General features: G+C 44.7%; 1 protein-coding gene across 2 annotated transcripts in view; it reads right to left on the bottom strand.

Moving 5' to 3' along the window:
- Positions 1–20,578, bottom strand: part of TBC1D8 (TBC1 domain family member 8) — a 77,356-nt gene extending 56,778 nt beyond the window's left edge. The window contains exon 1 of one of the 2 annotated variants that reach the window (XM_012555928.2): positions 20,366–20,578. The gene's annotated coding sequence lies outside the window, so the exon portion shown is untranslated. The remainder of the gene's footprint in view (positions 1–20,365) is intronic. The other variant, XM_004369312.2, reaches the window with a different exon arrangement.
- Between the last annotated feature and the right edge of the window lie 1,032 nt (positions 20,579–21,610).

The following is a 21,610-nucleotide window of genomic DNA, read 5'->3' as shown; positions in this document are numbered from 1 at the left end:
TTAAGGATCAGTAAACCCTGCCTGTAGTTGCGCGCCGTCAAGCCAATTCCAACTCACAGCAACCCTGTAGGACAGAGTAGAAGTGCCCCCACAGGGTTTCCTAGACTAAACTTTTTGAGAGCAGGTCACCAGGTCTTTTCTCCCACGGAGCCGCTGGTGGGTTCCTACCACCCACCTTTCAGCTGGCAGCTGAGTACTTAACCATTGCGCCACCAGGGCTCCTGCAATAAACCCTAAGGATCAGTAAAAAAAGCCTTGTCGTCTAGGAGAAGCTAGCTGTGGTGTGAGTGATCACGATCCTCTTGTTCTCACATCCCGTCCCATCTCGGGGGGCCCCTGTGGTATGCGGAGACCCTGGCCTCTCAGGCAAGCTTCCAACCTTTCTTCATCAGAACTTAGGGGTCAGCGTCTGCCTGGTCCATCAGCTGGTGGTAACATTCAGTGCGGCTCCGTCTGGTTTCCCTGCCTCTGACTGAAGCCCTGCCGCTTCATTCAGTGTCCTCAGATGGCAGCTGTGTAGGTGCCGGTCTCTAGAACACGCCCTAGAGCTGCGGGGACAGAAGTGGCTTCTTTGTATCGGGGAGGACGGCACATCACGTAATGAATTTCGGGAGGGAGTTATCAGGTTTCCATTGACGCTGATAAGCTTGCATGGCCACCACGTAGTTGACCAGCTCTCTCTGCTCGTCTCTGGCGCTTTAAGGCTTTGTCTTTATCCTCTCTTACCCATTATAACAAAACCCAACCAGCAAGATCATTAAAAAACGCAAGTGAAGAACAAGCTGAAATGGGAGTATCTTTATTTGCCTTCAGTCTTTTTCTGGATGTTTTCACGTACTTCATTTACAAAAAAAAAAAAAAGACGTGGAGGAATGGGGAAGAACAGAAAGGGAGAAGGACTGGCCTTTGTAACTTTTTTCCGTTCCAGGCACTATCTTATTGATTTGTCATGAAACTGACTGAGCAAAGGGAGGCTCAGATACTTGCTTAAGGTCATACATCAGATGGAAGGCAAGCCAGCATATAAACTCATTTTCTACAACCTTGAAGTGCCCTGGCATCCTCCTATACCCCCCAAAAAACCAAACCCATTGCCGTCGAGTTGATTCCGACTCATAGCAACCCTATAAGACAGAACAGAACTGCTCCATAGGGTTTCCAAGGAGCTGCTGGTGGATTTCAACTGCCGACCTTTTGGTTAGCAGCTGAGCTCTTAACCACTGGGCCACCAGGGCTCCTGCATCCTCCTATAAGAAGCTGTATTTTAGTTTTTAAGTATCATTTACATAATCCTTAGCTCCAGTACTTGCTATAGCTTGACACTAAAAAATCTACTTTGTGGTTATACTTAGAGTGAGATCTCTATTCCTGCAATCTCCCTTTCCTGAGTGGAGCTTGATATAAAATCGGTCTTCATTTATCCTACAGAGCTCACAGAATCAACACAGGTAACTACAGACAGGCCTTCCCGTGTGTGTCGTTCTCAATAAATAATTTAAGTTTCCATGAGCAGAATTATAACCAAGCTACAACACAGTAGATCACTTTGGGATTAAGACTTGAGACAAAGTCATAAAAACATTAGACTTCTTTAAAAAAAATTCTTCTATCTACTGGAGAAGAGTTTATGACAGGGAAAGATGATTTTAATACAAAACTAAGCCCACACCTTGAAAGAGAAAATAAACACACCTATAAAATCTATCACTGAGCCAAATTCGCTTTTATTAAAATCCACCCTGTGCCTGAATATAAGACAAAGTTTTATGCCTCTGCCAACAAAGATAATCAATATAATGAAAGTTTTCCACCCCACTGTCTTCTGTTTCCTGCAAAAGTTGCCAAACGGCAGGGAAATTTTCCAAATTATAACTTCCTCTGCAGGAAGTCTTACGATGGGCTTCACAAACACACAACTCAAGGCAGGCAGACTGCGCATTCGTGACCTCAAAGGACTAAAAAGAAAGTCACTCAACATACATAGCTCACCAAGGCTCTGCGCCTACGCTATAGCTATGGTTTTCAAATTATATGAAGTAATGCCTAGCATATACCAGAAAACAGCTTTAAAAAAAATGAAATAGAGAACAAGTAGAAGGGTAAGTACTGTTCGTGGAGTATCTGTTTCAGTTACGCACACACACGTAAACACACTTCTCTCTGCAGGTCACGGTCCAAAACAAGGTTGAAAGTGTTACAGAAATACAGTGGTAGGGAAGGTAAAGAAGAGAAAATAACAAAGTGAGAATTTGTCATCCACTGAAAGGCAGGCTGATAAAGAAAAGGCTACAAATTAACACTGTCACAATGCTTCAACCACTTCTGCTGCCCACTTCCAACATGCAGACAGAGGAGAGCCCAAGATGTACAGGAGTGCTTTGGATTGTAAAAGGAGCTCAATCAGCAAAATTATACCATTTTATTAAACCCACTTATGTTGCAGAAGAATACTCTTCCATTGCCTAAGAACCTTAAAGTCCAATGTATCTTAAACTTTACCCACACAAGAAATAAAAGATCAGATTTATAAATGGCTATGTAAAAACTAAATGTAGTATAAGAAGCCTCATTTAAGCCACAGAAGGAACAACATGGGTACCTCACGAACAACCAGCTCTGCGTTGCTAGAAGCAAGCACAGCCAGAGGTGGCAGGCAGAGGACATTTTCTGAACGCCTAGCATGTGCCAGGCGTTCGGCTAGGTGTGTCACACACTCGACATGATTTTCTCTTCATAAAAATATCAGAAGGTAGGTATCATTATTTCCATTTTCCAGGTGAGAAAACGGAAGTGCCAAAAAAAGTCAACTCCTGAATCCCAGTTTCCCCGACCCTAAAGGTCACTTTCCATCCGTGACACCACAGAGCACAACAGGAGACTGGGGAACAGGGAAATGGGCCGGTCTCTGTAGCTGAGTCACTCTGAAACTCACACACAATATTTATTCTCTTAGATTTTCCCCAGAAGTATTTTCAGGAAATAAAATAAGCATCTCATTATCTATGCCTACAATTTCTGCACGAACACAAGCCACAAATAACTTAATCCAAGCTTCATTTTTAAAAGCAACTGTTTCTCTCTACATAATAAATATTCAGTGTCTTCTCTAGACACCTAAGTCCTAATTTACAGTGAAATGGGCATTCTATGTGCACAGGTTACCTCTCTTCCTTTGAAAATGGCAAAACACTGTTCTACTGCCCAAACGCTAAACAACTCTCTAGTGCCCAGACTAAAGGCCATACAGACCATAACCACCGCTAACTGCCATCAAGTCTGCCAACTCACGGCGAACCCGTGTGTGTCAGAGTAGAACTGTGCTCCATAGGGTGTTCAATGGCTGATTTTTCAGAAGTAGATCACCAGGCCTTTCTTCCAAGGAGCCTCTAAGTGGACTCACACCTCCAACCTTTTAGCAGCCGAATGAGTTAACTGTTTGCGCCACCCAAGGACTCCACGGACCATAAAGGAACTAATTAAAAGTGTAACTGTATTCCAAAATTTCACTCTCCATGCATCCTGCCCAGAGTCACTCAAGAGCAAAGAATCCGGGTGGAAAATACAAACGAGGCAGGGAGAGGATGGAACCAAAAGCCGTTAATTTCCAGAAACTTCACATTCTTAAAGTGGATACTGTGACATCTAATTTATACATTTAAAGCAATATCTTTATAACATCATATCATCATATTAAGGGGATTTTTACCCATGTAGCATTTCTCACTGTACAGTTTAAGAAAACAAGTTTTTAAAGTTTCTCTTCACATAATTCTTTTTTGCCTTCAAATTAAATTGAGTCCCTAAAAATATTCACAGTAAGAGAAACAGATTTTAAATTTGTAATTGAAATAGTCATTTTTGTATTAGTAGAATTAAAAACACTCCTCAGAAATACAGCCTTGGGCATATAAAACTTTGGTGTATCATAAAAGATAGCAACTTACGCCAGGAGGGAATGGTGGCGTTTTTAATAAATGATGTTGGCATAAAAGAGCAATTTAGACAAAGATTCAAGTAGACCCATACTTCACTCTCTACACCAGGAAGAAAAATCCAAATTGATCAGAGTTATAAATGTAAACAAGGAAACTCTACAAGTACTTGAGGACTTCCACTTCCGGGCACAATGAAGTAACAGGAATTGGACTTACTTTTTTACCTTAAACAATGAGAAAACCAGACGAAATACGTGAAACAACGGTTTTCGGACACTGGTCAACAGACAAATGAAAACGATTCTGAGACACTACTTCTTACCTATCAGTTTGGCAAAAATGCAAAAGTCTGAGACCATATCCGATGACAAGTCTGTGGGAAAACAGGCCAATTTTACACATTGCTGATGGGAATTTTTAACAAATGGTACAGCCCAAGTGGAAGGAGGGGAAATTAGCAATATCTAAAAAAACTTCATATTCATTTACCCCTCTGATCCAGAAATTCAGAATCTAAGAATCTATCCCAAAGAGTCATCGGTAAAAATACAAAACGACTTATGTACCAGGTTACTCATTGCGGAGTTATTAGCCAAGGCAAAAGGTTGACAACAACCCAAACGTCATTCAGTAAAGGATTCGTACTTTGCACATGTTATCAGGAGGGACCAGTCCCTGGAGAAGGACATCATCTTGGTAAGGTAGAGGATTAGCAAAAAAGAGGAAGACTCTCAATGTGATGAACTGACACAGCAGCTGCAACAATGGGCTCAAGCACAGCCACGATTGTGAGGATGGCGCAGGACCGGGCAGTGTTTCGTGCTGTGGTATGCAGGGTTGCTAAGAGTCGGAACCGCCTGGACGGCACCTAACAACAACAACAACAGCGGATAGGCTGAATAGACTATGGCAGTTCCACACAATGAGAGCCAAACGAGAGACACAGAGAAAACCATCTCCAAACTGGGATACCGAAAGACTCCCAGGATATGGTCATAAATGAAAAGGGCAAGGCACAGAACAGAAACATGGGGCCTCTTTGAAAAAAAGGTGGGGGGACTATATATACTTACTATATATTGGTTTATATTTGTAAAGCAGTGGAAGGCTAAGTCAGAAAAAGAAAGGGTTATCTATGGCAGAGAAAAGGGACTTGAGATGAAGACACGGATGCGGGTGTAGCTTCTCTACAAATATTTTGGTCCATAGGTTTGATTTAGAAATCATGACCGTGTTTTATAGTTTTTAAAAATTAAGTTAAATCAGTAAGGGAGAAAGGCAATCCCTAATTAAAAAAAAAAAAAAAAAAAGAATCAACCTAACTGTTCGTAGGGTTAGAGTTATCAAAATATTATTGAAATAATTACATAGAGAAAATATTTTAAATAGTATTTGGATAATACATCTTTAGTTGAATATATTCGAAGGACAAGTAGAACTGTAAAAACTTAAATTTCATTCAGTATTCTTACTGTTAATAGGAATACTGGTATTATTTAGAAACTGTATGTGTGTATACATATATATGTATACACATACATATATATAGCAGATATATAGATATGGAGCCCTGGCAGCGCAGTGGTGAACAGCTTGGCGGCAAACCAAAAGGTCAGTAGTTCAAATCCACCAGCCACTCCTTGGAAACTCTATGGGGCAGTTCTACTATGTCCTATAGGGTCACTATGAGTCAGAATCGACTTGACGGCAATGGGTTTTAGGGACATAATAATCCGACGTGGTGTGTGGTTCCTGTGGAGTACCGACCAGAACAAGCCAGACCTACGCAGGCACTCCGGCGTTTCTGAAGCGACCAGGGGCGTCTGGGTAGGGAGGCGGTGCAGGCGATGCCGAGGAACCGCTGCTAATTCCATCAGCGTGGTGGCGGCGGCACGGCAGTTGTGTAACAATGGCTGCACTTTTCACTAGCGTTTACTGGAACACGTCGGAGGTGGAATATCCTAATGCCTAGGATTTGCTTTCAAATGTCTTGGGAAGGGGAAGGTTACAAAAAAAAAAGGCACGGAGAGGAGAAGACAAAGAAAGGTTTGCAAAACCTTGAAAGTGATGGTGATGGGTACGGGGATTCACTACACTATCCTCACTACTTCAGGATTATGTTTAAAAGGTTTCATAATAAAAAAAAAAATTAACAACCACTTCTTAACAAAAAAGGCATACACTTGGATACCTAACTCCCGCCTATGAGGAACGCAAAACCTCACAGAAAACCCAGATCTAGGTTAGAGTCAGAAGTGAAAGCAGGTCTCTTTACTAAAGGGTAAGAGAATAGGGTGGGGAATTTGACACTACCTTCATTTCTTGATTGTTGTGTTTAAAATCGGGAGGCTCCCAGCCCTGAACAGTTCAAATATATAAGGTCCTAGTGTACTTCACGGAGTCGCGGTGGTGGAGTGGTTAAGAGCTCGGCTGCTAATCAAAAGGTCAGCAGATCGAATCCACCAGCCGCTCCTTGGAAACCCCATGGGGCAATTCTGCTGTGTCCCATAGGGTGGCTATGAGTCAGAATCAACTCGAAGGCAACAGGTGTGTGTTTGAGCGTGTGTGTGGGTGTCCTTCATAGCAGCTTAGCAGAAGCTTAGCCTGACCTGAGTATCAGAACACACCTTGCCAGCATCAGCCTCACAAAAACTGTCAGGGAGAAAGAGCACACCTGGATGCCACAGCGAGACAGGTGCTTCTGCTTTACACTTAAAGGAATCATTTAACAAAAAGTCATCTGCCAAAATCACGCTGTTTTGAAACCCACATGCCTCAGTCAGTCTCCTCATCTACTAAAATGAGAGATTAAGGTAGATATTTTGCCAAGTCCCTTGCAGATGGTTTCTTTTGTTAAACACATCACAAGCTATGCAGAAGTTAGGCACCTGTAAAATAATAGAGAAAGGCTTGATTCCAGGCTTTAAAATATACATATATATTTTAAACATCACTTTTGATCTCAAAATTTACTAGATCTAAAAAGTTAGACTCAGCATTTGCCCACTTTTAAAATAACCATAAGCCGCACACACCTCTAATGGAAGAACAGTGTCAATGAGCTCAGTTATCTGAGCAGAAATAAATGATTTCATTTAAAATATGAAGAGCCTGGTGACAGTAAGTCCACTGTCGAAAAGAACCGTTAGCCGTGGCATCCCTCCGCCATTCCCAGGTATAAGCCCCACGTGGACGATTTCACCCAGTGTTGTTCTAATGAAGTCCCGAGTAACCACCACAGGCGTGATAACTTGCACTGCGTGACCTCAGTGTTGACCCAGAAAAAGCTCTGTTTCCCTCCTTCAGGGATGCCTTCCAGGCTTTCCTCGAAGTGCACAGTGAGCTCTGTTCTTGAACAAAGACCTGGCACTTCCTTTGTGACCGTGGCATGAAGTTCACCAAAACACTAATCTGATCCACCCTGGAACGTTTCCTCCCTTAATGAAACAGAGATGCAAACAGAGCACACAGTGATGCAGAATACGAGAAACTCACGGCGGCCAAGGGCAGGGATAAGGGAGGGTGCATCAGAGTTCTCTCGAGCGGGCACTGCACCCCGACCCTGCACTGCACCCCTGAACCTGACGTGGCTTTGGCACTGTGCTAGCTCCCTGCGCCTTGCTTCCTCCCTCTCCAAAGTCGGATTATTACACCTACTCATACATTGTTGAGGAGCCCTGGTGCAGAGTGGTTAAGAGCTTGGCTGCTAACCAAAAGGCTGGCAGCTTGAATCCACCAGCTGCTCCCTGGAAACCCTATGGAGCAGTTCTCCTCTGTCCTATAGGGTCGCTATGAGTTAGAATCAACTCGACAGGAACAGGTTTTTTTTTTTTTTTAAATGCATTGTTGAAGGAGTCCTGGTGGTGCAATGGTTAAGCACTTGGCTGCTAATCAAAAGAGCTACAGTTCAAATCCACTCGGCAGCTCTAGGGGAGAAAACACCCCATAAAGATTACAGCCGAGGAAATGCTATGGGGTAGCTGCACCCTGTCATATCGGGTCGCTATGAGGCGGACTCAACTTGACAGCACATGACAACAACAATGCATTGTCGAGAGGCTCAGACGCGGGACGTGTAGGTAAGGAAGGCATTTTTTAAAGTAGAAAGCCTAACTTTTTTTTTTTATTGTACTTCACGTGAAGCCTTACAGAACAAATAGTTTCTCGTGAAACAGTAGTACACATGTTGTTTTCTGACACTGGTTAACACCCCCACAACATATCAACCCTCTAACTTCTCAACCTTTTTTTTTTTTTGGTGAAAATACACACAGCCAAAGATACACCGTTTCGAAAATGTCTACGTGCACAGTTCAGTGACATTGACTACGCTCTTCCAATTGTGCTGTTATTCTCACTTAAGATGAAGGCTTACAGAACAAAATAGTTTCTCATTTAACAGTTACTACAAATGTTGCTATGACAATGGTTAACAATCTCACAACACATCAACAATATCCATACTCAACCTCGGGTTCCCTAACACCAGAAAGCCTAACTCTTGTGGTGCTCAATTGTTTAAAACATATGTCACATTCCTATTAGCTAAAATATCACAGATGCCTTTATTGTTCTTCGACATCTCAAAATGATGTTTTTTCATTTTCTAAATCTAAAATATTAACTATGTTTCTTTAAATTACACACATATTCCCTCCCAAAAATTCAGATATTTTCCCACCCATCCAGGTGGGCATGCCCCCCTACTCTGCTTCCAAACCCCTGCCCTGGGGGAGTCTTTGCTTACGGGGACGGAGCTTCTGTTCAGGGGGAAGGAAAAATTTGAAAACAGACAGCGGTGATGTTTGCACAACATGATGAACAGAATCAATGTCACCAAATTGTTCGTGTAAAAAATGCGGGAAGGGCAAAACTCAGTAATCAAGACAAGTACTCATTGGATGTAATATTTTTTAAAATAGAAATGAAAGCAGAAAATCCATAATAAACAAAATATCCATTTTTTTAAAAAAACGGCATCTGATCCTAAAAGAAAACCCCTGCACTGCTCCCACGTGAGGCAGTATTATCGCCCTTGCCCACTGCAATGTGCTCCTTCCTTTGTCTCTGTTTGCCTGCTTGCCCTCCCTCCACTGAGGACCACAGGGCAGACCCCGCTGGCCAAGTGAAGGCCTTGCAGTTACGCTGCCATAAACAGAGCCACCAAGCTACTCAGAAAGTCTGGAGCTTAAACTCACATCTGCAAAGACGTGAGTGTTATTCAAAGGCCATCTCTACAAAGGGTGGGGACGTTTTTCATAAAACGTTTGCTACCTTGGCCATGTTCTCTGCAGGACACCCACCCTGGTTGCCTGTAAACACAGCAATGCATAGTAATCAGAAAACGCAGTCCACCTCCATGTCTCAATTAGTCTGCATTAACAAGAGCCAAACCATTGCGTAATCAACGCCTAGAATGATCTGCTCAGACATTCCAACTCCTGCATTTCTTGCCGCTGCTTTTTCCACTTTCCTGAAAATGGGGCAAAGACGACTCGCTCCGTGTTCAGGGCTGTGGCAAAGTATAAAATATGTGCATCCGCAACACAGCGACAGCATCGAGGGTCATCTATCAGCCGGAACAGGAAGTAGCTCCAAGGACACCTCACAGCCTAGACTCCCACACCGGAGCACAAAGCCGTGACTAATGGGCACCACCAGACACAGAGCAAAGCTACTGAAAGTCTCCTGGCTCCTCCTGGGCCCCAACAGTTCTTACCAGCTCAGGCGTCAATTCAGCCAAAGGTGACTCCGTCCACCCCTCAGACTGCTGCTCTGGCCCTCTAACCTCCCACAATCTCCTCTGCCTTCTTTCCTCCTCTCCTGACCAGGACGAAGGCTTAGATGCTCCTGGGGTCCTGCTCACCTGGCTCCACACACCATGTCCTTGTTTCTACTCATGGGAGAAGCATTCGTATCTGATTTCAGAAAGAAAGCAAGACTTCTGTTATACAAGTTCTTCAAATGCACCTGGTTATGGGGGCCCCCAACAGAGCTCCAGCCCAGGCCCACAGCCTGCCCTGGCTTATCAGAAAGAGCCCAAGATGTCGGACGCATCATTCCGTGCACCACTGTCCCCCTCCTTAAGTACAGCAGTTTTGTTTTGTCCTTGGTGGTCACTGGTGCAGTTGTCACTTCTTGGTCACTTCTTGCCTCCCCTGGTCCTCTAGTCATTGCCCGCGCATTCACCCATTCGTTCACTCATTCAGCAAGGATTATCAGACCCCAGTCAGGAGCAAGATGCTGCTTTAGGCACCATGGCAGATTCACATGTAAGAAGTGGTCCCAGTAAGCAGAGTGAGAGCTTCGTGCAATTTGTCTCCTAACCAACCAGTCTTTGTCACTTGCAGTTTTGCACCCTGGCTTTGACAAAAGGGAACATGTCTCTTTCTATTGATCGTAACTTTTTAAGCGAACCCAAATCACTTGCAGACAAGTATTAAAACTCCTGGAGAGTCATTAAAATCGCTTAGTTGCAAGCGTAGGAGTTGTAACTGCTGCGCCCAGCGTCACCTTCTCTTCCATACTTCGCGGCTCTTTCCTCCTTCAGCTACCTACTGAGCACACTGACTACATGCCAGGCTCTGTCCTAGGTACCGGGGGGCCAGGAGCGAGCAAGACTCTTAGAAACCCGTTGCCGTCAAATCGACTCCGACACATAGCAACCCTATAGAACAGAGTAGAACTGCCCCCATAGGGTTTCCAAGGAGCGGCTGGTGGATTCGAACTGCTGACCTTTTGGTTAGCAGCCTGAGCTCTAGGCTCAGGGCCCTGAGAAGCAGGATGGAGGAAGCAGCTGACAGGGTGGCCAGGGAAGGGGGGATATCTGAGCTCCAACCTGAAGGTACAGCTCCTTCCAAATAACTCAGAAGCACTCCCTCCCCATGGATCTTTCATCTGCTGAAGCCAGGAATGTTTATAAAAATCTTAGGATGCTTTGTAATAATGTAAGTTAAAAAAAAAACAAAAACGACTTATGTCTCCTCTCAACCACAGTCTTCCACAAATCTCTTTTGCCAGACAGTAATATATGGCACCTGTAAAATTATCAACCTACCTCTTCCATGTCTTTAAAAAACTAAATAAATAAAATAAAAACTTACTTCCAAAGGCTCTGCCATGTCTCCCCATACTGCCGTGCAAGCAGGCCAAAAGCAAATCAAAATATAAATCATTCTTCCCGGCTCCTTACTCTTCCTGTCCCTACCCATGTCCCGGTACCACCCAGTCCCTTCCTACAGCTCTTGTTTGTGCTTTATCTGAGGCTTGAAACTGCGGGCAGAGACCACTTCTCAGTGCTCAAGACACAATCAAATATTAATATGGGTGAGTCAATAACAGTGCCCAGATGCCAGACAACTCCCAGAAGACGGCTAAGTATCTAAATCAATAGCACAGGCTCAAGACAAAAATAGCCTCACCATTCTCTCTTCTTTAACCCAGGACAAACTGCACTGAAAAGAAAAACTTCTTTTTCTGGGGACTTTCTAGGGGCAAGTAACAGAAGAAAATGAAGCATATGTGGATCTGACCTGGGTCAGGCCCAGGGCAACAATCTGGCCAAGCGCCAACTACAGGAAGAACATCTTGGCTCAACAGAAAGAATGGTCTAAGAGTTTAACCTGTCCAGGGCGCTACCACACTGCCAGGAGTGGGGAGCTAGTGTAAGTTAAAAAAACCCACTGCCGTCGAGTCGATTCCGACTCACAGTGACCCTATAGGACAGAGCAGAACTGCCCCATAGCATGTCCAAGGAGCGCCTGGTGGATTCGAACTGCCAACCTTGTTGGTTAGCAAATGTAGTAGCGCTTAACCACTACGCCACCAGGGTTTCCAGCGTAAGTTGGTACTATCTTTATGGCAGGCCAATTTTGTCAGTACGTAAAAAGGCGTTATAAATGTACACCCTTTTAATCTCGCAATTTCACATCCTTATGTGCTCTTGAAAGGTCCTGTCCTCTCTTGCTTTCCTAGCCCTGGTTACACCTGTCTCTGTCATTTCCAGTTTATCATCCGGACTCCCCACTCCTCGTCGATCCCGACGGAGGGAGGCTGCCCCTCACACACTCATGTGGAATCCCCACATGTGTCTCGGACACTGCAGGAACAAAACATTTCAAACAAACGGACTTTGGGGATTAAGAAGTGTGCTGAAAAATTTAAGGGCAAGGACATTCACTTAAATTTTTAAAATAGTGAAAATTCAGAATCAATTCTGAGTAGCTAATAATGGATCGGTTCAGTAAACTGAGCGACAGCTATAGGACCGAACGCCGTGGTTGTTGTTAGCTGACATCCAGTTGGCACCCCACTCATAGTGACCCCACGCACAATGGGATTGGGCCATTGTGATCCATAGGGTTTCCACTGGCTGAATTTTGAAAGGAGATAGCCAGTCCTTTCTTCCTAGTCCTTCTTAGTCTGGAAGCTCCACTGAGACCCGTTCAGCATCACAGCAACCCCCAAGCCTCGACTGACAAATGGGTGATGGGCGCCCATGAGGTGCATTGGCCAGGAAGCGAACTCGATCTCCCACATGGAAGGTGAGAATTCTACGGCTGGCCCATCACCGCCCTTGAATGCTGTGCAGCAATTAAGAGCTACATTGTATCGCTGTGGTTTCAAAGCGCTCCACAGAGCCCCCACTGGATACTGTAGACCTCTGAGGGAAGCCGCCAATTGATGAGCGACATAGAGCTATGCTCCAACTCCCCATCAGCTGACTCCCTAAAAACCAACCTAGTGAGAACACAAAACTCCAAATACTTCCACTGAAAGCCCCAAATCTAGCCCCTCCACCACCACCGCCACCCAAATCCAAGCCCTGCCACCACCTGCCAGGACCATGGTCTCCTCCCTGCACCCCTCTTGTCCCACAGCAGCAGCCTGAGCCGTCACACCCCTGGCTCAAACCCCCCAAGTGGACATCCCTTACTGTGGCCTCCAAAGCCCTACATGCTTTGGATACGGCTGCCTCTCTGAAATATAGCCTTCCCTTTCCCACTCTGCATGGGCCCCACGGGTCTGACTATTCCAAAGCCCGCCAACACTACGCGATTCCTCCAACGCACCACCTCCTTCCCACCTCGGGCCTTTCCCCTTGCTGGTTCCTCCACTTGACAAACTCCCCTTTAGGTCTTTGCATCGCCCACCCTCACTTCATTTCGGCCTCTGCTCAAAACATCAACTTCTTGCTTCGTGGTTCAATCATGCACACGAGACTAATGGGCACACCAGCCCAAAAGCAAAGACGAGAAGGCAGGAAGGGACAGGAAAACCGGATGAATGGGAACGAGGAACCGGGGATGGAAAGCGGGAAAGTGTTGATGCATCGCGGGGTTGGCAACCAAAGTCACAAAACCATTTGTGTAGTAATTGTTTAACGAGAAACTAATCTGCTCTGTAAACTTTCACCTAAAGCACAATTTTAAACAAAATCTAAAAAAAAAAAAAGCCAACTTGTCAGAGAAGCCTTTGCTGACCACCTGACCTAAGTTAACCCTCTTCCCTCTCACTGCACTTCCTCTTCATTCCTTTACCTGCTATATGTGCCTCCAAAATTCTTACCACTAGCTGGAATCACTCAGGCTTACTTGTTTATGGTCTGTATCACTGATAGAATGTCAGTTCCATGGGGGCAAGGATTTCACGAGTCTAGTTTACCATTGTGTCCCCAACGTTCAGAAGACAGCCTAAAACATAGGTACTATCTATTAATACTTGGCAACTGTTGAATGAATGATAAGAAGGCTAGAGGGTGACATATGGAATAGGGATGGGCACTGTAAGAAGCAGCATGAATCCAATCCCCAAAACTTGGAGACTGATTCAGCCCTTATGCTCCCGCTTCTTCATCTTCGATGCCAGCTGCACACATGGCACTCTCTCTCTCTGACCCTAGCCACCCGGAGCTAGGTCACAGCTCACAAGTTAAAAGGACACCATCTTTCAGACTGCCAAATAGGCAGACACCAGCCTCAAGCTTGGGGAGTCCACATAACATCCCAACCTTCTGACCTGCTGGCCACAAATTCAAGGCTGATTTCCCACTACTCCTTTAGGATGATGCCATGGATTGAATTGTGTCCCCCAGAAATATCTGTCATGATTCCCAGTATTGTATGATTGTGTGCCATTTTGTAATCTGATGTGATTTCCCTGTGTGTTGTAAACTCTATCACTACGATGTAATAAGACGGATCAGCGGCAGTTATACTGATGAGGTCTACAAGATTAGATAGTGTCTTAAGCCAATCTCTTTTGAGATATAAAAGAGAGAAGCGAGCAGAGAGATATGGGAACCTCATACCACCAAGAAAGCAGCGCCGGGAGCAGAGTATGTCCTTTGGAGCTGAGGTTCCTGCACTGATATGCTCCCAGACCAAGGACCTTCCTCCAGAGCCGACAGAGAGACAAAGCCTTCTCCTGGAGCTGATGCCCTGAATTTGGAGTTGTAGCCTACCGGGCTGTGAGAGAATAAATTTCTCTTTGTTAAAGCTACCCACTTGTGGTATTTGTGTTATAGCAGCACTAGATGACTAAGACAGATGACAACTGCAAGCTCAGGAATCCACACAACACCCTTACTTTCTGACCTGCTGGCTCCACTGCTCCTTTGGTTTCAATCATTGGCTGGAGTGACTCACAGCACTCACAGACAGTGTACTGTACTTACGACCACAAGTTTATTACAGCTGAAAAGGGTACAAATGAAGGAACACTTAAGGCAAGGTCTGGGAAGGTTTCCAACACGGAGCCTCCAGGTCGCAAGGGATGCACTATCCTCCCCAGAGCAGATGTTCTCATCAACCAGGAAGCCCTCTGAGCCTTCGTGTTTAGGGTGTTCATCCACCAGTCCTGCATGATAGGCTAAATCATGCTTCCTATGGCTAGTTGACATTAGCCTCCCAGGTGAGTCTTTTCTGGTCTGGCTAGCCCCAACTCGCCAGCACAAATCCTCAGGTATGGCCTGGAAGTCCCAGACCAAGGTACCTCAGTTACTTCAAGAGTTATTTCTCAGGAAACAAGGACAACAGCCACCTTATTCAGGTAAAACTAGGTTCTTTATCCCACAAGATGTGATCTGAAGCTCAGGGGATTCTCCCTTGGGAATGGAAGCTATCATTCCCCTGCCCAAGTAGGAGGGGTGAAACCTGGAACAGAACATTTAAGAAAATGTTTTTTTCTCAGAAGAGAGAAAAAGAGGTCAAGTATTCCAAAGGAGAATACAGCTCCCGGCAGTCTCAAGCATCCCTCCACCCCTTCAGCCATTTCCCCAGGGCAACGGAGAATGGATTAAGTGAAAAATACTTAGCCCTCAAACTGTAGGTTAGAAAGGAAAATAAACTGTTCTCACATAAGTTGGGGGTAAAGACCAGAAGAACTGGATGGTGTCCGGCTACCATTACTGAACATTTTGATCAAGGATTCTATAGGCGAATCCTGATCAAAACGGGGAAGATGCAGAATAGAATTTCAAATTCTCATGGAATCCAGACTTTCCAGCCATTGAGGCTAGATGAACCTTTGAAACTATTGCCCTAATATAATCTTTAAACCTTAAACCAAAAATATCCCCTAGAGTCTTCTTAAAAAACAGCTTAACTAGTAAAGAACGTCTGCCTTAAGTATTGTGCTTTTTTAAGATCTATCTATACAGGATCAAATTGATCACAGTACCTCGAAAGATTAAACCAGAAGTGTAGAGGCTTTTGTTAATGGGGGAGGAACAACTCAGAAAAGGAGGATGAGAATGGTTGCATACCTCGAAAAATGTAATCAATGTCACTAACTTGTACATGTAGAAAGAAACTGTTGAATTGGTGTTCGTTCTGCTGCTATGGATATTCTCAGCAACAACAAGAAAAACAAAATAAATTATTTTCAAAAACAGATGGGGATAAAGTAAAAAAGTCACACTCATATGTTAGTGCAAATAGAATGTCTGGGATATCGATGCTGAGCATGAACAAGACGAGGAGAAACAACACAGCAACCAAGCAAACACTGGAGAGTAAAAAAAGATGAACACGTGAGAACAAAATGTTCCAAAGACAGAGATTCCATCCTAGGAAAAAGCAGAACACTCAAGGAAAACAAAGAAATTCTCACAAATGCTTCATGCTCCAAAACAATGTAATAAGGGCGTGAATTCAATAAAACAAGAGCTCAAAGATGAGATGATGAAAGAAAACAGATGAAAAGGGAGATTGGGGAAAATGAACTGAGGATCAAAACAACAGGACAACAGAATTAATCAAATAAATTAAACGCAGCAAGGTACAAAATATACTGCTGAAAACTGAATTACTGACTTAGAGGTTGTGAACATCATGGAGACAAGAGATGAAAAAGATAAACAGAAATGAAAAGTAGACAAAAACAATCCAGTATAAAGTGTCTTTGAAGTGGTGAATCAAACAAAAGGAATGCAAAATGTATTGTAAAATATAATGCATATTCAGAATGATATGAGAAAATCTCCTGAAGTGATTAAAGAAATCCATCTGCAGACTGAAAGAGCACATCATGTTCCAGCAGAATTTAACACACTGTGCTCAAGGTAGCAACAGGTTCTAATCAAGTTACTGAACTTCAACTCATTGGATAACACAAAAAGCAAATCCCTCATGTCTTGGTTATCTAGTGCTGCTATAACAGAAAAACCACAAGTGGATGCCTTCAACAAACAGAAGTTTATTCTCTTACAGTCTAGAAGGCTAGAAGTCCAAATTCAGGGTGTCAGCTCCAGGGGAAGTCTTTCTCTCTCTGTTGACTCTGGTGGAAGGTCCTTGTCATCAATATTCCCCTGGACTAGGAGCTTCTCAATGCAGGGACCCCGGGTCCAAAGGACATGCTCTGTTCTGGGTGCTGCTTTCTTGGTGGTATGCGGTCCCCCCGTCTCTCTGCTCGCTTCTTTATTTTATATCTCAGAAGAGACTGGCTCATCGCACAATCCAATCTTGTAGATTGAGTCCTGCCTCATTAACATAACTGCCACTAATCCCATCTCATCAACATCATAGGGATAGGATTTATAACACACAGGAAAATCATATCAGATGACAAAATGGCAGACAATCATACAATGCTGGGAATCATGGACTAGCCAACTTGACAAATATTTTTGGGGGACACAATTCAACTCATGACACCCCACAAGTGGAAAAAAATCAGACTAGCTTTAGATTGCTCCCATTGCCACATTCAATATTGGAAGACCCTGGAACAATGGCCACCAAGCTCTAGGGTGTGACCTAAGACTATCATACCCAGCTGTCTTGGTTACCTAGTTCTGCTATAACAGAAGTACCTCACGTGGGTGGCTTTAACAAACAGAAATTTATTCTCTCATAGTTTAAGCAGCTAGAAGTCCAAGTTCAGGGCACCAGCTCTAGAGGAAGTCTCTCTCTGTCTGCTCTGAGGCAAGGTCCTTGTCTCTTTTCAGCTTCTGTTTCTCAGTGTGGCATATATCTTCCCCCATCTCTGCTTGCTTGCTTCCTTTTTAATCTGCTCTTTCATAGCTCAAAAGAGATTGATTTAAGACGTACCCTATGCTAATACTGCCTTGTTAATATAACAAAGAAAACCCATTCCCAAATGGGATTATTATGACAGGTATAGGGGTTAGGATTTACAACACATACTTTTGGGGGACACAATTCAATTCATAACACCAGCCAAGGTGTTACTCAAGTCCAAAAGCAAGGGACAAACATTTGCACAGGTGAAAACATTCCGAGAATACGATACTCATGAGACATTATGGGGTGGGGGAGAACCCCAGCAAATCTGGCCGATTAAGAGATGGGCCAAAATAAAAGCTTCTGGAATGGGAAAGCCATACCTGAGGAACTAATACTTAAATAAAGGACTGAGCCAAACAATGACGAAAGTATGATTACAGAACAGAATGGGAATTACAACATGAAATTAATGTTTTTAATGTTGATGAGAGACGAGGGCGTGAGGGGAAGAGTAAGAATGCTGGCAACCTTGCTCGTCAGGGTGGGGAGTCAACGGGCACTGTCAGAACTGAAACATGGTTTTTAAAAAGCCAATATTCTAGCCTTGTAATTTTTCAAAATTCTCTTCCTTTAACCTTAGATGAAACTTTTAGAAAATAATCTCTCTTGTGTAAAAGAAACATTTATTTGAAGTTTGACCTTTCCTTGGTTTCACTTCAGTTTCTTTTGTTCTATTGAAACCAAGTGTGATAGTTAAAGTTGTGTGCCACTTTGGCTGGGCTATGATTCTCAGTGGTTTGGCAGTTATGTAATGATGTAGTTTGGCAGTTACGTAATGATGTAGTTATCCTCCATTTTGTGATATAATGTAATCGTCTCCATAATGTGATCTGATATTATCAGCCAATCAGTTGTAAGGGGAGTGTCCTCAGGGGTGTGGCCTGCATCCAATAACATATGGACATTCTGGAAAGCTTGCTGGCTTTTGCCCACTCTGGATCCTGCATCCAGCTTATCATCATCTGACCTCTGGTTCTTGGGACTTGAGTCGGTGGCCTGCTATACTGCCTGCTGATTTCTGGATTTATCGGCCTCCGTGAGCCAGCAGCCTGCCATCTTACCTGCCGATCTTGGGTTCGTCAGCTCCTGTAGCTACATGAGTCAGGAGAAGCCTCCAGCCTGATGCCTGACCCAAGGACTTGGGACTTGCCAGCCTCTACAACCATGTGAGCAATTTCCATGAGATAAATCTCTCTCTCTCTCTCTCTCTCTCTCTATACCTGTGTGTGTGTGTGTGTGTGTGTGTGTGTGTGTGTAAATACATACTTCACTGGTTTCACTTCTCTAGAGAACTCAGCCTAAGACACCAGGTAAACTTAATACTTTTATTATAAAATAGCATTGCAGACAATTCACATTTTTATAAAAGAACTACTATCCATTCTCCTAACTATCTATGTACCTGTCTAAATGCCTTAGAAACTTATCTGGAATGATGTTCACCTAAGGTGGACGGAGGTGACTTTGGGTGGCTAGGATTCGGGTCAATATTTTCCTCTTCGTACTTTTCTGTGTTACTTGGGAGCCCTGGTGGTGCAGTGGTTAAGAGCTAACTAAAAGGTCGGCAGCTCAAATCCACCGGCCGCTCCTTGGAAACCCTATGGGGCAGTTCTACCCTGTCCAAGAGGGTCGCTATGAGTTGGAATTGACTGGACGGCCATGGGTTGTTACTTGATTTCTTTACATTGGGCGTGTATCGTTTTTATCATTTTACACAAACTCGGAATGTTTTATCTTAACTTGAAAACAAAACAAAGAAAAAAGACTAGAAACAAACATGCTAAGATGTTAAGAGTTGTGAGACTAGTGGACGGTGGCATGTGGATATTTTCCTCTTTGTACTTTTCTGTATTTTTCCAGGAAAAAAGTGATCCAATGTTATCAGAGAACATGAGGTGATGTTGATTATTTACGGTACCTAATAAAATGTTAAAACTAAAACAGCTTCTATGTATATGTATGTATGTGTGCGGATGTAGATATACAGACAGAAATAGAGATAGAGATATAGCCAGGAGAGTGATTAGCACTGGATATAGGGTCACAGATGATTTTTTTCTTTCTTACCTATTTTTTAATTCCTGGAAGGTGAACACATATCAGTGGGATAATTGGTTTAAAAAAACACATTTTGGTTTTGTGTTCTAATAGAAGGGGCTGCTCATTCTGTGACCACTCCTGGCCCTAAAGGTGCTTGAGTGGTTAGGAAGAGCAGTAGGCAGGGCTCTGGAGGGGGAATCAAAGTCTCAGATGGAGAGAATGAGTGATTTCTAAGTTCTTTATTCTTGCTGTTGTTGTTGGGTGCAGTCCACACAATTTTCAACTCACAGCAACCCCATGTGATGGGGTAGAACTGCCCCACGGCATTTTCTAGGTTGTAATCTTTACAGGGGCAGATCGCCAGGTCTTTCTCCTGTGGAGCAACTGGGTAGGTCTGAACCACCAGCCGTTCGGTTAGCAGCTAAGTGCTTAACCGCTGCACCACCAAGGCTTCTTTAAGTTCCCTTAGAGCCTGCAATCCAATGACTCTCTCAGTCAAACGTGGAACGAGGGACTGAAGACTGCCCGAGGTCAGACACGCTCACAAGCTTTCCCCCGTACCACTGCAACACGTGTGCACGTATCCAAGGACGCATCTGTTATGTCAGAGACGAGATTAAGAAGCAAACGCCTTGATGCACACTCCACAATACACGGGCACCCTGGAACAGCACACCACGCAGCAGCCTGACATGCTCCATCGATGCTGCCCAAGCTTATATACAGCCTTCATGTGCTTTTGATGGTTAAAAAAGAAAAAGCATGTAAGGTTCTAAAACTGGTTACCTTCAGCTTCACGGACATGCAGAGAGTCGGCATGCTCAGACCTTAGGGTTTGGAATATTTGACTCGAACAAAACTCACCAGTGGCCACGGCCCAGTAAACGTCTGATCCATTCAGTAACTCACCACATGCTATGGGAGAATACACCTGGGACCCGGGAACCTGAAGCAGAATTCGAAATGGAGCAACCCGTGCGTTGGAATCCAGCACTGCATCCAGAGCACCCACCAGGCGACCTTCAAGAGAAAAGAGAAGAAACAGCACCTCTGAGCTCAGGGAACGAGCAGGCCCACTGCCGCCCCGCAGCCACTCCTCCCGGGCAACGACCAGGCCCACTGCCGCCCTGCAGCCACTCCTCCCGGGCAACGAGCAGGCCCACTGCCGCCCCGCAGCCACTCCTCCCGGGCACCGGAGGCGGTGCTGTCTTCGTCAGGTCTGATTCTCTCACTGTCCCCACGAGAGCACAAGCTCCACAAGGCCGAGGGCTCTGCCTCGTGTCTGCTTCCCCAGCATTTGGAACAGGCCGGCATCTACAGGCACTCAGCACGGATTGAATGAATCAACTAATACGTAAAGAAATAGCCCCGGAAATGTCACTTCACCTCGGGCGGTGTGATGGGTCACTTTTGTGTGGCCTTTCTAGCCATGGTCTTGTAACTCCCACCCAGGTGTTTAGGCAGGACTGTGTGATAGGGTAATTTTGGCCCACCAAGGGGATTAGCCAGTTTTGTCATGCCGCTAGGCTTGAAATGAGCCACCCCAGAGGTGGGAAAGAGAAGAGCCCACCACCACCAAGGAAGGAGAGACACGCAGGAGATGGCGCAGTGGGCTTCCCGGCCCACACAGCGAGGAAGCTGAGTGCCTCTGGGCAGAGACTGAGGGCCACGGAGAAGCAAATTTGGGACTTGCCAGCCTCCAAAACCGCGTGAGCCATTTCCTTTATATGCTTTGTGAGTTTGTGAGTTCTGGGAGACGTTGCAGCGAACTAGGGAACCCAAACACGGGAGGAAGAGTGCTGAAGGGAGAGGGAGCAGTTGAAGTTAGAGATGAGGGATTGGGACAGCAGCTTGGAATTGTTGGACATCTGGGACATCTTTAACCTCCACCTCACAGAAACCAGCCTGGTGCTGATCTTTATAAAAGAAATTACTCCTTTACCTAGCCAAGTGCTGTCATCCCTCAGGGTCTCCACAGAAGAGGCAATACACTAAAACCTGCGAAAGCTGGAACCGTGTAAGGCAGAAGCCTGTCAGGAAGGAAAACGCGAGTGTTTTCCACTAGAGCGTGAGAGAAAAGTGGTAAGACTGCACCCTGTCAAAGGCGGA

The sequence above is a fragment of the Trichechus manatus genome, unplaced genomic scaffold (assembly GCF_000243295.1).
Source record: "Trichechus manatus latirostris isolate Lorelei unplaced genomic scaffold, TriManLat1.0 scaffold00004, whole genome shotgun sequence".
NCBI lineage: Eukaryota > Metazoa > Chordata > Mammalia > Sirenia > Trichechidae > Trichechus > Trichechus manatus.
The sequence above is the reverse complement of the archived record's forward strand: the minus strand, read 5'-3'. Positions and strand labels throughout refer to the sequence as shown.